The sequence below is a fragment of the Tamandua tetradactyla genome, chromosome 17 (genome assembly GCF_023851605.1).
Source record: "Tamandua tetradactyla isolate mTamTet1 chromosome 17, mTamTet1.pri, whole genome shotgun sequence".
NCBI lineage: Eukaryota > Metazoa > Chordata > Mammalia > Pilosa > Myrmecophagidae > Tamandua > Tamandua tetradactyla.
The window spans coordinates 59976796-59987218 of record NC_135343.1 but is presented as its reverse complement, the minus strand read 5'-3'; the positions used below and the strand labels follow the sequence as shown (position 1 = coordinate 59987218).

General features: G+C 45.9%; 1 long non-coding RNA gene across 6 annotated transcripts in view; it reads left to right on the top strand.

Moving 5' to 3' along the window:
* Nucleotides 1–311: 311 nt before the first annotated feature.
* The window catches only part of LOC143661294 (uncharacterized), a 34354-nt gene continuing 24242 nt past the window's right edge, over nt 312–10423 (top strand). For 4 of the 6 annotated variants that reach the window (XR_013164488.1, XR_013164490.1, XR_013164491.1 and 1 more), the window contains exons 1-6: nt 312–744; nt 1116–1425; nt 1727–1881; nt 2913–3751; nt 4462–4554; nt 5195–5330. This is a non-coding gene — a long non-coding RNA (uncharacterized LOC143661294). The remainder of the gene's footprint in view (nt 745–1115; nt 1426–1726; nt 1882–2912; nt 3752–4461; nt 4555–5194; nt 5331–10423) is intronic. The other 2 variants (XR_013164492.1, XR_013164493.1) reach the window with 2 other exon arrangements.

Below are 10423 nucleotides of genomic sequence, written 5' to 3'. Positions count from 1 at the left end.
AGCCGGGCAGTGTGGCCGGAGGGGCCCCAGGGGAGCCGACGAGACGCAGGCGGTGGGGTCGGGGTGGGGCCTGGCCCCGGAGGGCCGCAGGGGCAGGGGCAGGGGCCGGGGAGGGGCGCGGGGCCCCAGCGGGAGCCGGTGGGGCGTTGCCGACTCAGGGGCAGGGCCGGGGCCTGAGGAGCCGCGGGCTCCGGTGAGGCCTGTGGCGGCTGCTCCTGCCGTCGGGGCCGACGCGGGGGCGGGGCCGGGGCCGGGGCCGGGGCCGTCCAGGCGGCGGGGAGCAGAAGTCGGGGAGCCGCCCCGGCCGCCGCCGCCGCCTCCTCCAGGCCGGGGTGGCCACCGCCACCGCCACCGCCACCGCCACCGCCACCTCGCAGCCGACCCCGAGACAGATCTGGGGTCAAGGGGCGGCGGAGGCAGCAGCGAAGGAGACGCTCAGGGAACGTGGAGGCCCCTTGCCTCCCACAACATGGCGGATGACGCCGGCTTCGGCAGGTTTTGTTTCTTTCGGGGTGAGGTGGGTGATGCTGCCAGTTTGGGGAGGGTCGGGCCTCGCCCGGAGGGAACCGAAATACCGTCTGCTCGTGGTAGCCAGCATCAACCAAAATGTCGGCATCTCCCGACAAACGCCGAAGGGAACACGGCCGCAGGGAACTGAGCCGGCCTTGCACGCTCTGCCTTCGGTTTCGGCAGCACACGCAGTCTCACCGAGTGTGGACCTGATCAGTGGCACTGAAGGCTGAGGTGAGAGGGGCTGCAAGTGAGACCTCCGATGGGCCAGATTGTGCATACCTGAAAGTGCAGGCTTCTGAAATAGCGGCCCCCCAACTAGCCAGGAATGATTTGGCTCTTCTTTGGTTGGTGCTTTTGATCTCTCCCTTCCTTTACCCCAGGCAACCAGTGGATGAATGTTCAGGGCTAATTGCAGGCCCGGCAGCTGGGTTTGAATTACAAACCAGTCATCCCTTCAGGGTAGTCAGGGCGATGAATTGGGTGGTGTTTCACAAAGTGCTCCTAGTGGAGGCCCTGTGGTTACAGCTGTGCTCCTTGAAGCTCGAGAGATCCCAGGTCCGCAGCTCAGACTGATTGAATGCCTCTTCTTCCTTCTACTCCAGAGTTGAGTTCCTGGGCCTTGGTTAAGATGAAGAGGGAGAGGAGCTGATGGTGCCCTACATCGATTACCTCACTATCAGTGAAGCACGCAAGAAGCAGCTGAAGAAGTAGGACTATTTTGACTGCATGTGCTGCAAGTGCTGCCAGACAGGGTGAAGGATGACCTGAAGGGACACACAGATGCGACAACTCCTGGGGCTTTTGTGGCTGTTTTCTCCAGGAGCAAGTCAAGGGGGATTTCCCAGAGAATCAGTTCAACCCTGTCAATGAGTTTCCCAGACGATGGTCCCACAACCTCTGGGAGGTCATATGGTAAGTCACCTCATTTCTCATCTGTGAAATAGGAGTCACGGCACCCCCAGCCAAGTGTAGTTACATGGGCTGGCGGGTGGGGGGATGTGATGAGGTGATCTGTGTCAAGTGACTGGTATATGGAGCAGACACTTAGTGGATTTCAGTTCCTCCCCTGCCCCTTTGTAGGTTAAGTAATGCTGAGAATTTCAGACAATAGTTGTGGCTGGTACCTGGTGATGGAAACATTATTCCTAACCACCACGGATGGGTGAAACAGAGATGTTCCCATGTTCACTTGGTTGTTTTGATGGTTGTGTAGGTGACCTGTGGCCATTAGTTCCTGACCCTTCACTTAGGTATGCTGTTCCCACCTGGTGACAACATGCCCAGGTCTTCCAGCCCAAGGTACAGAGCAGGCTCATCTCCTGATGTGAAAGATGTGATCTCTGGTGGCACCTGCCTGGATCCAAAGAGGTACATTTGTGTCCTTTTAACCTCCAGCTGGGTTTCTCTATTAAAATCACTCAAGTAACTATCTTGAAAGAAAAAGCAACAACAAAACTCAATCTAAGCAACTGACCATAGCTTTTTAAAAGGAAGTGCATCTGAAAATACAAACAGGCTGTTAGGATGTGGTAGATAGAAAATGGAAAAGAATTAGGAGACCCTTGTTGTAATTTTGCTTATGACCTGAAGTGTCTGTGTTTTCAAGTCTCTTCCTGTTAGGTCTTGGTTTCCTTATTTGTGAAAGAGGGAGTCAGAGTAACTTGTAAATTGTTCTTCTAAGGTGGACTGACTGCCTATGGTGTCATCACAGTTGTTCTCCTTTCTTTTCCTGATAGTACTTTATCCCAGCCATAGTGCTCTTTAGTGTGCCATCCTTTGTCATTCAGCTCGAAGCCTTTGAGTGGTATCAAAATCTTTCCTAATTCCTTGGTATATGTAAATATAAATCTGCATCAAAAGGAGAAATAAATATTTGAAGCATGAAAAATAATACCAAAACTAGGAAACATTTCTCTAAATGGTAGCTTTGGGAATCTCCTTGTTTTGGCTGTTTAGGTTTTTCTTTTTCTTTCTCTCCAACATTTATGCATGGTTCTCACAGTCAAAATGTGCCAGTGTATCAGTGTTATGGGCCGATAGCCCCTTCTTCTCCCTCCCCACCCCCTGGCTTCCCCTTCCCCTCCTCTTGCACTTTTTCCATCCATTCCTCCCTGGCCTTCTCCTCTGGCTCTTCTCTAGGCCTTTCCTTGCTCTTTTCCTTTTATTTATTCTGAGGCTCCCGTTGAAGGGAAACCTCCTGCCTAGGGATTCCCCAGAAAATTTTCCTGCATTTACTCTGAAAAGTGGAGCCAAGTGGAACAGCCCATTTTCTTTGTCACAGAAGCAGCCTGTTTAACTTCTCTCCATGTTGTACTTGATAGTTACAACCTTCAGCCACGTTGTACTGGGAATCTTCACTGTTGCCTGTCTTAAAAAATTTTGTGTTCACTTTTTTTTAGGTGAAAGTGACATTCTTCCCTCCAACATCAACTTGAGCAAGATTTTTGTGAACACCTAACCACCTGGCATTCTCTGAATCTACCAGGCATACTACTGATTATTCTAGGAAATCATTAAGAATTTTGAGTTTGAATGTCAAGAGACTTACAGTAGATTAGAGAATTGTAATCATGAACTAACTGTGATTTTATGAGCCACTGCTTGGGCAAGAAGCTTTGGAAGAAGCCTGCAATGTAGGATTGATGGCTTGGTGGTGTCCCTCTGGACCACCAAAGACAGAACAGTACTCAGCCTGGTATGAGAATGACTGTCTGTCCAATGCGTGTGATTCAGGTGGACTTAGGAAAGCAGACATTCACTGAAATCACGTGTCTGACACAATGAAAGCACCCTAGTTGACAGGAAGCTTAACAACACTCCGGGGCTAGAAGTTCCGGCCCACACTGGGAGACAGCCAGCAGCCAGACAGCACACCTCCTCAAGGGTCAGCAAAGGTTAAGTCAGGAATAAGCAGAGCAGGAGTCAGGGCCCTGAGGGATACATCACTTCTTAGGGTGAGTCCACAGGACAAGTACGTGTGGACATGCAGAGGGAGTCCAGGGAGACCCAGTTAGAGAAGAATATAGAAACCAGCATGGCCAAACTTCTGGGTATATCAAGAACGTGCAGAAGCTAAAGTGGATTAGGGGGTCAGGAGAACACATGGAAAGCCCTTCTAGGGCCCTCCTCACCCTGAAGCAAGCTTTCCTGCCCAGGGGCCTCCAGGTACACAGGATGGCACCCACTGCAGAGCTGACCGAGGAAAGTCTAGGGGGATCACCAATCTCCATCTTTAAAGGTGGGTGTATTTTTATAGGGCAGCCTCACAAAACAATGTGTGCAGCAAACTTAAAGGGAACTGTTGAGAGTAATTCCTTACGGGGACAATAATTGGACAGCCAGATATCTCTATCTATCTACCTATCTATCTATCTATCTATCTATCTATCTATCTATCTATCTATCTATGTATCTATCATCTATCTATCCTTCTATCCTCCTATCCTTCTATCATTCCATCATTCCATATTAGTATATCAATTATTCTACCTTCATACAGTAGAAAAGTAGTCATTTATTAGTAGCAGTGATATTGATGCTTTCATGTTGGTAGGGGGAAATGTCCAAAATATACTGATTAAGAAAACAGAATGTTGAGATAAAATTATTATTCCAGTTAAACAAAAATACTTGAACATATTGGCATATAGAAACATGCCATGTGCACCCATGCAGGCCAGACCTTCAGATAGTACCCACTGAGCGCAGGTGGGACCTGATGGTCTTGAGCAAGGCTCTGAGATTTGGTCAATCGGAAATGCATCACGAGTAGATGGGTGATGAGGGAGCTGGAAAAGCCATGGGAACTTTGTGACACAATTGCAGATATGAGGTGTCCACCTTGAGGAAGGTGTTCATCTGGCCCCTCTAAGATGCAGCTCTTCAGAGTTGAAGTGGGCTTCCTCGTGAGAGCCCCTCAGCTCACTCTCTCTTCCCTCCTTTCCTCAGGCCTCCCAGGAAGTGGCGAATGAGCTGATAGAGTTCTGCAAGGCTCCCCTGGAAAAGATTGAGATGGCTCACTCAGAGGGTCTGGAACATGAGGTAAGAATTCACTTTTTAAAGGGCATAGGTTTGCAGAGGGTGGAAAGGTCTCCAGCAAGGGAGGGGGCTGAGAGTGATGATAAGAAGAAACTGAGCAGACCTTTTATCTGGAAGGTGGCCGTTGGATGAGACCCTGACTTTTCTTGGCTTTACCCCTTAACCCCACTTGACGGTATGTTCTAGTGACTGTTCAAGCCCCTGGATCTGGGTCAGAGGAAAACGGGGAAATCCAGTGGGAGAAGCAGTCCCAGGATTTGACCGTTATTGGATAATATGGCAAGTCGAGATCAGAAGCACAAATTAGGAGCGGTAGGAAGTGGGAGGGCTCCACTGGCTGCACATACCAGCTTTCTTCTTGTTTTCATTTCTTCCTTGTTTCCATTCAAACCAACCTCGTCAGGGGCTGTGTAGGGCCAGACTCCCTGGCATAGATTTTCTCAAGTGCCTCAGGGAAAGTCTCAAGAGCACAACTAGTTTTGAGTCCTGTGAATTGGAAGTAATTGTGTGGCGTGTCGGTCATTAGAATTGCTGGGAAAGGAGAGGAAAATCTAGAGACTGTTTTGTAGGTTGCTACTTAGCCTGTGAATCAGAAGAAAGCCTTCCTCTGAGCTGGTTGGGTCAGGCCCATCTTGTATCTCAGCAGGGCCAGTGCTTCCTGGGAGCCTCCCTCTCTGCTGATGTGCCTTCTACACTTCTAGCAGGACATGAGTGTGACACTTCACTATGCATGCGGAGCACCCGGGACTTGCACAAACCTCAGAGTCCAGGATCCCTCTGTGAGTATTTGTTTTGCATTGGTCTGGGGTAGGGTCCAGACATCGGTGTTTTGAAAAAGCTCGCCGGAAGATTTCAGAGAGCTGCCCGGGGAGTGAATAACTCATGTGATGGTTAAGAACACAGACAGTGGAGCCTGGCTGCTGGGTTTAGATCCTCGTCCCGTTGCTCTCTGCATGTGTTTTGGTTTTCTCATCTGGTAAAATGGAGTCATTAGTAGTGCCCATCTCATTGCCCTGTGGTGAGAATAAGAGTATAAGCCACCTATTCTTCTCCTTTGCAGTAGTTATGTTTTACGACGTCTCTGTTAACACTGAGTTAGTAAATCCCAAGTCAGTCTCTACAGGGCATGGTTCCTACAAGCCTTTCATGCCAAGGTTTTGTCAGCTGATCAATACCTTTTTTTTTAAGGACACCTGATTTAGTACATCTTGTTGATTATTCACATTGAAGGCATGGCCAAGAGTGCTGAAACTGACACCTAAAGGAACCTTCTCTAACACAGGTATTTTCTCTGAAAGCAGATTGCCACCTCTTGTGCTTGGGAACATGAGACAGCCCTTCAGCACTATGCTGAGGGCCATTTTGAAGAGTGAATTCACCAACAAAAGATGTGGTCTGAAAATACCTCAGAAAGGATACTTCTTTACCATGTGAGATCTGAAACAAGGAGGCAGAGGATTGCCACAGTCGATTTTGGCTGAGACGAGCCCATTGGGCAAGTCAAATTGATTGCTTCTCGGTTTATATTCATGAATGCTTAAAAATGACCATGAGGGCACTGGGAGTATTGGTTTTTGCAGGTACAGTTAAATTATACGATGCGGGGAAATTTCCAGACATGGAACGTACCAATAATCATGAGTGACTGTGTATGATTTTCTCTGCTCCCTGCTACCTCATCCCTCTGCCACACCAACCATGTCTTCCCCACTTTTACGACTCATATCCCTACATCTTAGGGCCATTCTGTTATTATGATCACATCTTGTGTGTTCTCAACTCTGGCAGCAATTTCTGCAGTCATACAGGAATGGGTGTTTGATAGTCTCATGATGCAAATTGAGCATGTTCCCAGGGGCAGCACTCATTGTGGACTCTGTGTCTCTCTCCAGATTGTAAATTTATGCAGGAACTCCCTACCAGTGAGGAGCCCTCTTCCCTTCTTGGTCACTGTCATCTGCTAACCATGTGGTTGTTCCTTGTATTCATGGTCTTTTCTCCTCTTAAATTTGTTGACTTAAATGTTCATCTTACCAATCACTGATTCTTTTTTTTTTTTTATTTTTTTAATTTTTTTATTAACGGAAAGAAAAAAAAAAGAAATTAACACAACATTTAGAAATCATACCGTTCTACATATGCACTCAGTAATTCTTAACATCATCACATAGATGCATGATCATCGTTTCTTAGTACATTTGCATCGGTTTAGAGGAACTAGCAACACAACAGAAAAAGATATAAAATGTTAATATAAAGAAAAGAAATAAAAGTAGTAATAATAGTAAAAAACAACAACAACAAACAAACAAACAAGCAAACAAAAACAAGAAAAACCCTATAGCTCAGATGCAGCTTCATTCAGTGTTTTAACATGATTACTTTACAATTAGGTATTATTGTGCTGTCCATTTTTGAGTTTTTGTATCTAGTCCTGTTGCACAGTCTGTATCCCTTCAGCTTCAATTACCCATTGTCTTACCCTGTTTTTAACTCCTGCTGAACTCTGTTACCAGTGACATATTTCAAGTTTATTCTCGAATGTCCGTTCACATCAGTGGGACCATACAGTCTTTGTCCTTTAGTTTTTGGCTGGATTCACTCAGCATAATATTCTCTAGGTCCATCCATGTTATTACATGGTTCATAAGTTTATCTTGTCTTAAAGCTGCATGATATTCCATCGTATGTATATACCACAGTTTGTTTAGCCATTCTTCTGTTGATGGACATTTTGGCTGTTTCCATCTCTTTGCAATTGTAAATAACGCTGCTATAAACATTGGTGTGCAAATGTCCGTTTGTGTCTTTGCCCTTAAGTCCTTTGAGTAGATACCTAGCAATGGTATTGCTGGGTCGTATGGCAATTCTATATTCAGCTTTTTGAGGAACCGCCAAACTGCCTTCCACAGTGGTTGCACCCTTTGACATTCCCACCAACAGTGGATAAGTGTGCCTCTTTCTCCGCATCCTCTCCAGCACTTGTCATTTTCTGTTTTGTTGATAATGGCCATTCTGGTGGGTGTGAGATGATATCTCATTGTGGTTTTGATTTGCATTTCTCTAATGGCCAGGGACATTGAGCATCTCTTCATGTGCCTCTTGGCCATCCGTATTTCTTCTTCTGGTAGGTGTCTGTTCAAGTCTTTTTCCCATTTTGTAATTGGGTTGGCTGTCTTTTTGTTGTTGAGTTGAACAATCTCTTTATAAATTCTGGATACTAGACCTTTATCTGATATGTCGTTTCCAAATATTGTCTCCCATTGTGTAGGCTGTCTTTCTACTTTCTTGATGAAGTTCTTTGATTGATTTGATTGAGCATGTTCCCAGGGGCAGCACTCATTGTGGACTCTGTGTCTCTCTCCAGATTGTAAATTTATGCAGGAACTCCCTACCAGTGAGGAGCCCTCTTCCCTTCTTGGTCACTGTCATCTGCTAACCATGTGGTTGTTCCTTGTATTCATGGTCTTTTCTCCTCTTAAATTTGTTGACTTAAATGTTCATCTTACCAATCACTGATTCTTGACTACCTCAATTCCAGGTGTATTTCCCTTTGCTCCTTGCCACACCCACTCCTTACCACAACCTGGCCACAGTCATCACCTTAATTTCTGCATTTGTGACATCTTAAATGTGTACCACTCTCTGGACATTGCCTCCCATCTTTTCACCTCTCTCTCTCTCTTTTCTTCACCAAAATTCCTCTATGACCTCAAGTGTCCCTCTAGTATCTTCAGTTCCTTCCAGAGAAGCCAATTCTTCACTTTAACCCCTCTTTTACCCTCAATCCTCTTTCTTCCATACACATTGTCCCCTTCTGCTTGGTAGAGGCCAAATCCTGGATTTATTCAAGTGCCTGATTTTTCCTCTGCTGCATGTGGAGATGGGTACAGGAAGGGAAAACAGCACCTCTGAGCACAGGTGCCTCTACAAACTCCTCAAATTTTACCTCGACCATTGGTACAGGTGAGGAAACTTGTATGTGCCCCAGAGTAACTCCCTCATCCCTATTATTTCTCCTAATATCTATTTCAATCCTTCTCTACTGCTGTTGAGTCCTCTGTTTTCAGCAGAACCTCATCTCAAACTTCAAGGAGAAGATGGGGTCCAGAGGACAAGATTCCATCAATTTCCTTTTCCCACATTCCCACATTCACGTAAGTCTGCATATGTATTCATCCTTCCTCCCTTCCACCCAGAACCAGTAGAATCAGAGCCCCTTGCCCCTCTGTTTCTTGCTCCACCAAGAGGGTGTTTCTGATGGATGCTGACCCCAGCCTGCTTCAACTGACAGTCCCAGACCTTGTCTTGGTGACACCACAGTCTGGTGATCATCCTCTGATGTGGTTGATCAGTCTCCTGGACTTTATTATGTCCTCGAGTGCACTCTCATCTTATGCAACACACACATTCCCTGGATGAGCATGGCCAGGCCCTTTGTTTAATCATTACCTTCATGCTTGTGATTCTCAAAACTGTATTCCCTGACCTTGCTCTTGATTTCAAACACACACACCCTCTCAGACCTTCCGCATTCACATCAGGGTGTCCAAAATGAAGCTGTCTCTTTCTTTTCTCCCCTCTGCTATCTGTTCCTGTCTATTTCTCCTTCATACACCACCCAAACACCATGATTGAGACCTGACTTCTCTGTTGTACTCAATTCCCAATCCCCTTTTGCACCCTTGAATTCACATGAACCCTGGGTTCCTGAAGGAGCCCCAATTCCCAGTGCCTCACTTTGAAGTTTCCAATGTTCCATCTAAAGTATCTGAAAACTGGACATTTCCTATTCTTCTTTCAAAACCCAATTTGAGAATCACCATGTCTCTGCAAACTTCCCTGAATGTGCAGGCTCAGTGGCTGCCCCTCCTGAGTCTCTCATGGCACCTTAATTCTCCTATCAGGAAATGCTTGCCATAGCATTGTAATTGCCTTTGTATTGGTCTGCTTGCTCCACTGACATCTGGGGTCCTCTAGGGCAGGAACTGTAAGTGGTTTTACCTGACTTTCTATTCCCAGAGTCTGGCACAGGTCCTGACACATACTAGGCATGCAGTAAATGTAAGTTGAGTAAATGAATGGATAAATAATAAAAAAAAGCTAAGAAAATGTATGTTTTGAGGATTTATGTTACAGAAGTCAGCAGAGACCTTTAAACTCCCTATGCTTCAAAACAAATAGGCTTTGTTTCTTTCTGACCACCTTTTGAGAGCAGTGATGTTGGGATAACTTTTGTGATTGAGGAAAAGTGCTTTTCATCCATGTTGTCCACTGGCAAAGAATATTGAGCCCTTGAAATGTGGGTACTACGACTGAGAGGTAGAATTTTTTATTTAACTTCAATTACTTTAAAGTAATTGTCACTATACCTCAGCTGTCCTTATATTAGCTGTGTAGCCTTGGGCTTGTTATTTTACCCATGCCACATTCTCCTTCTACCATGTAAGTTTCTACCTACCATGTAGGTTGCTGAGAAGATTAAATTTCTTAAATGGAAAGCCCTTAGAATAGTGAGTAGTCCATTGCAAGGGCTCCCTGAGTGCTAGCTTTTATTAATTTTTCAGCATTCCAATTATGCTTTTGTCGGGATGTCCCTTCTCCCAGCTAGAAGGTGAAGTTTAAAGGTAGTGGCAAGCAGTGATTTTCTGGAGCCAGTTCTTTTCAGCTCACTAGAGCCAACAGCTTGAAGTAGGTCACAAAGGGAATATGTAGAGCACAGACACTGAGTTATTTGTAGAAGACATTTAATTTGTAGTCTTCAACCTATAATGGTGTTTTGCTACATGGAAGCAGCAGAAAGGATAGTTAGATAGGCCACTAAACACGTCGTCACCCAAGCTGGGGTGAACTCTGCATCCTGTAACCTCTC